Genomic DNA, 5,947 nt, shown 5'->3' with positions numbered 1-5,947 from the left:
TTCACCAAGCTAGACCCGAAGCATATGACCCGGGTTGGTCCCATGGGCCCTGAAGGCCAAGAGATACCTCTAAGCTTGGTGTATGATGATGTCATGCCAGCCGCTCGTTATTTTCAGAAGGATTGTGCTTTAGAGCAATTGATAGACAATGCCGATCAAGAGTAGTTTTGTAAATTCTATGTATCTATGTACTTTACGTTGACCAGTTTGTATCCACTCCATAAGATGCAAGATGTGCACCCTTGTCATCTGAGTGAGAGTCATCATCATGACCATTGTCAGAATACCTCCACCAACAATCATGTGCCGGGTGCCCATATTTTTTGCATATCTGACATGTAATATCCTAGCGAGGAGAAGGTATGCGGCCACGGCCACGGCCACGACCATGACCACCTCTATGTGGATTACGACCGTCTGTTGGATGTGTCTGCTGCAGACGACCACAGTGTTGCCTATATCCACCATGAGAGTTTTGCCGATAATTCTTATTGAAGGAACGTCCTCATGTAGCGGCATTAGCGGAAGACTGAAAACCCCCAACGGTTCGATCTGACTCAGCAAGCATTTGCTGCCTGTAATCATATGCCATAAGTTGTGCACAAACATCAGCAAGAGTGGTGGTAGGAACAGCAGTAATAGAGGCAACCACAGAGTTATATTCTCCATCAAGACCACCAAGGATATACTCCTTCAGTTCATCATCATCAATTAGCCGACCAGCTGCAGCAAGTTCTAAAGCAAAACTTTTCATCAAAGCAATATATTTATCTGCAGGCATATCACGCTTCTTTGTATTCACAAGTTTTCCACGCAACATATTGATGCATGCCTTGGGTTGTGAGGCAAACGAGGCTTCAATTGCAGCCCAGATTTCAGCAGCATGTTCTAACGCAAAAAATTGAGCAAGAACATCCTTACTTATTGATTTTGTGAGATAGCTCACGACTTGTTGATCCCTCTCAATCCAGGCTTTGTAGGCCGGATTCGACACAGTGGTCCTCGTGCTTTCAGCTTCAACCTCCAGTGTTTTTGCGGGTGCTAAATCGGAACCATCAAGTAACCCCATGACCCGAGCACCGCAAAAGGCAAGAAGAACCTGCATCTTCTAGTAGATGTAATTTTCCCAAGAGAGTTTCTCCGAGGGAGGAGACCCAGAAGCACCGCCAGTGTTGAAGAGGAGGTCGCCATGGGGAAGGAGGGAGGGAATCGATCGATGATCTTGACCAGCGATCAGGTTTTTGGTGTGTGTGTTTGGCTAGATCAGATCGCTAGACCTCGGAATAGGTGGCTATGATTCCATGTGGAATTGTAGGAAACGAGATGCCTTCTCAAGTCCCGGTTGCGTGTTAATATAGATGGGAAGAGCCCCCATCGTGGCGTTACAGAGGAGACCGATCGTTGGTGTACTACACCATACGAAAGGTTCAGAAACGGGCGCACAGTTCAATTACAAGAAGTCCAACAGCCCCTCCTGGGCCTCTTCGACGATGGCGATGAGGTAGGTGACCGGAGGGGTGTTGATTTTTCGGTCATCGGGTTTAGGCCCGATCCGATCATAGGCCGTGGGCCTGATAACGGAGATTCTCATTGCACATAATAGACTCACCAAGTAGTGTGTCGGTTGGGCACATGAGGGTGCCGGACACTCGGCGACTCGGTGGGAGGTCTGTCGGAGTCAGGCTTCAATAGGCCGGACTTTGAGAGATACCTGATTCTTGTGATTCTGCTGGTCCCGGGGTCGATGCCCCTCAACCAGTGAGTCCCTCTATGGGGTGAAGCCTTCGATCTTGTCGAGACGACCAGTGAGATCGGCACACACTAATATGCCGCCAAAGACGAGGAGATGACCAGGGCGGGGAAGCCCTCGGTGCAGGTGTGGTCTCCAATGAGCGGTTGAGCCATCGATTCTTCTGGCGATCCAACAGCGGAACTCTCAATGAAAGCACCAATGTCGGTGTCAAAACCGGCAGAGCTCGGGGTAGGGGGTCCCGAGCTGTGGATCTAGGATCGATGGGGAACAAGGGACGACGAACACTGTGTTTACCCAGGTTCAGGCCCTCTCGAAGAGGTAATACCCTGCGTCCTGCTTGATTGTATTGGATGCATAGTATGGTTTACAGAGTAGATCTACCTCGAGATCAGCACGAGCTAAGCCCAAAGGTGATGAGGTGATGAATATGGCTCTAGCCCTAAAGACTACAACCCTCGGTTTATATAGACATCGGTAGGGTTAGGGTTACCGGAGATAGATTACAATAAGGGATAAAGAGATCCTGCCTATCCTTGACTTGGAGGGCACACCACGGCTTCATAGATTTCCTGTCGTTGTACGGCTTCGCCAGTCCGGCCCATATTTGATGGGTCGGCGTCCCGAGGACCCCTTAGTCCATAACTCCCTCAACAGACGCCCATGGGGTGCTCTGGCTCAAGAGCTGGCTAGGCAAGCACTACTACTAGAGCTTGCTGCTGGTTACCGCGTGCATGATCCTAGACGGTGATGGCGACGACGATGACGATGACGACGTATATTTTGTGTAGCTAGGGCTTGAAAACTGTTTGACGGTCTGTATATTTTGTTGAAGTGGTATATACTAACCCCTCATGACGATCGTGAACTTACGATGGTAGGATGACACCCTCTTTTGGATATGGTGATAGGATGACACCATAGTAGTGCTAGGTTGAACTTGCTATGTCATATGATCATGCATGCTTACTACTTCTCTTCTGGTCCATTGCTTGTTGTTCGTGCGCTTCTTTGCTTGTTGCTTTATTACTCCATTTGCTTGCTGGTTCAACTGTTGCTCTTTGTGCATTGCTAGGACAAGTGGTATGCGATGTTTGTCGGAAGGGTACCAGGGGTTTACGGTTCATGAGAAGCTTGCAACGAACAAGTTTCAGCGTACATCAACAACAGCCACGGATGGTTTAAGATTAGACAGGTGGCAGAAGAAGAGCCAAGTTTGTGCGAAAGAAGGCATGGAAGGTTGAAGTTGGCAAGGCGGCGCCACACTTTGGGTTGAAGAACTTCATCATCGTGCAGTTCGTTGCCATTGCAGTGTTGTGCCGTTGGTGTGGTAGTTGTGAACATGTATAAGGTAACCTTACCACATAGGATCGGTTAGCACACTTCGCATCCTATGTGCAACCAAATAACGTGCTTATGTGTGAGTTCAGACAATGCAGGTAATCAAACACTGTGTGCGAAGCTATCCCCTAGTACAGGAAGTGTCGACGCAAGCAACCAAACACGTTGCAGATGTTGGTTTTAAGCCTGTTTCTACTGAGTTTGGCCCAACTCACCATGTCATGGAATGCGTTGTATAAGCGTGTTGTTAATAACCGTGAATGGGGTGTCTTTCCGAAAAGTCCATTCTGCACCCGAGCTCATATGCTCCCGCATGAACAGTAAAATCGAAAAAAAATCGAAAAAAATTCAAAAAATTCCAAAAAAAAAATTGAGACAAACATTGACAAAAGTTCTAAGTGCCTGCAAAAATTCGTCATGGAATCACATTCCTAGAAGGCGTGGCAAAAAAAAAAAAAAATTCAGTGCTTCAAAATGCGTTTGAAAGTAGCTTTTCCAGAGTACTATTTTTGTTTTTGTTTTTGCCACGCCTTCTAGGAATGTGATTTCATGACGAATTTTTGCAGACACTTAGAACTTTTGTCAATGTTTCACTCAAAAAAAATTGGAATTTTTTGAACTTTTTTTGATTTTTTTCGATTTTACTGTTTATGCGGGAGCATATGAGCTCGGGTGCAGATTAGCCGCGTCCGTGTCTTTCCCTCTTCTTCGCTTAATATATGATACACACACTCGTGCGTATTCCAAAAAAAAATCCAAAGACTTGGCTCTGCCCCCGCCATTCAACCAGACAAAGAGGAAGTGGCGAGACACAATGTCCGGTACTGCGTCAAACCTCACATTTCTTTCTCCGTTGGGGATGGTGGCTGGTTTAGACAGCGTGGAGTACGTGGCAGTTTTTATGAGAAATGTAAGAAGAAAAGAAAGGACAAATGTTGATATACGGCCTTGACCCAGGTTGTTTATGGACGACTCACGAGGTCGTACTCTTATGTTTCTCTCTCAATTTTATTTGATGCTATGTCAAGTCAGCAAAACTTGTAAGTAGTTTTCTTTTTTTTTTGAGAGAGAGAGAAGACGGAGGGAGTAATTGACATTGGGATGCACCACCGCAGAAGATGTACGTCCTACGTCACATCTACTATGCTGCTCTGTTTTCATGCGGCTAGCCGTCGGTGCGATGCGGCCGCGCGGGCACGGTAAAGAAAACCCGCTTTCTGCTGCGGTGCTCGTTCTAGAAGGCCTTATTTGAACGCCTAGTGATGCTAGAACCGGCTCTTGTTTTCCGTGTTTAGTCTTTTGAGACGAATAGACGCAAAGCAGCTTTGCCTTTGCGTTTGCGTTGCGCCGTGGTGATGAGTGCGGTCGCATGGCAGCGAGTGAGTGGCGCACCCACTCTAGCGGCAGGCAAATGGCACCACCCAACGAAACCGCGCTTTTGGCCGTCGCTTGGCACACGCATCAGGTCTCTCCGTCGCTTCCAGAATTCCGTCGGTTCCTTCTGGGGCACACACTCGCATTGCAGCCCAAAATGGAACGCACGCTTGCTTCTTTCCAGCTCAAGCCAGGCCCATATTCATCTAGATGTATTTTAGTTCCAGATACATCCATTTTCGAGACAAGTAATTTCGAACGGAGGGAGTACAACCATGCCGCAGATGACCTGTGTAAGAGGCATCTCGGATGCTTTTTTTCTAATTTGAACTAAAATCACGACGAGTAATTGGAACAAAGGGAGTACTACCTATGTACGAAAATACAATAAATTTTGGCACTTTAATTTAAGCTGAAAAAACGTCCTACGTTTTTTGGCGGAGGGATTAAATTTTTAGAGAGAGAATCAAGGTATAATCTATTTGAAGTACTCCTAGATTTTGCTATTTGATAAACCCGCTTTGAGAATTCATAGAATAATCAGAGGGAAACGACTAGTTGGGGGTTATACCCCTCGTTGGATGTCCCAACAGACAGTTTTCTGAGCGCCGGACGCTCTGATGGTATCCTGGCGACTAGGGGGTCTCTCACCACGTCGATGGTGGGTCGGATATAAATATATGCCTAAACAATTGCTACAGTCAAATATGCAATCATATATGATGAACACAAAGCAAGTGACCAAAGTAAACCGCAAATAAGAGTAGGGTTAGTGATAACTGAAGACGTCGATGTATCCCAATGTACAAGCTAATCACCATTTGGAGGGACGGGTGTTATCACAAAGGCACACTAATAACATGAAAGACCGCCTTATTCTCCTTCGGATATCACAACGAATGTGGTTCCCAGCGGTATACCCTGAGGCAGCCTCTAAACCTTCACAAACTCTTTTGGGGTAAATTACAAGGATCCGTAAGACCTCCTGCGGCGGCTCGAACCTCCAAGAGACTGTTGTTACAGATGCTCTTACTAACTTTCACAAGATACAAGGAACGCGAGTGGCTCCAACCAGAAACAAAACCATCGACAGTACCACCAAACATAATAATACTCCAATTGCACAGGGGAAGCACTAGCTGAAAGACTGACCTTTTTCTTCTCATGAGCTAAAAATCAAGAGTTCCAAGCTGCTACTTAAAAAGTGCATGCTGCATCTACAACTATTTTGCTATACAAATGTGCATCTCAAAAAAAGAAACCACAAGATCAGGAATCAAGATCAGCCAAAACTTCTCATAGAAACGTTGACTAAAGTAGCGACTAGCCTTTCTGAGTTTTGCATACCTCATGGTGGAATTATCCATCACTGGTGATGGAGGCAATGGAACTGCAAAATTTACACCACACATCACGCATGCATGTGCTCCCATGTGCAAATGCATCAGCAGCCACTCACCCAAAAACATGTACACCCGGGCA

The 5,947-nt window shown here is 46.4% G+C and overlaps 1 pseudogene; it reads right to left on the bottom strand.

Moving 5' to 3' along the window:
* Positions 1-579: 579 nt before the first annotated feature.
* On the bottom strand, positions 580-715 carry LOC119282958 (annotated as a pseudogene).
* Between the last annotated feature and the right edge of the window lie 5,232 nt (positions 716-5,947).

This window comes from Triticum dicoccoides, chromosome 3B (genome assembly GCF_002162155.2).
Source record: "Triticum dicoccoides isolate Atlit2015 ecotype Zavitan chromosome 3B, WEW_v2.0, whole genome shotgun sequence".
In the NCBI taxonomy this organism is placed as follows: domain Eukaryota; kingdom Viridiplantae; phylum Streptophyta; class Magnoliopsida; order Poales; family Poaceae; genus Triticum; species Triticum dicoccoides.
This window is presented reverse-complemented; position numbering and strand designations above follow the sequence as displayed.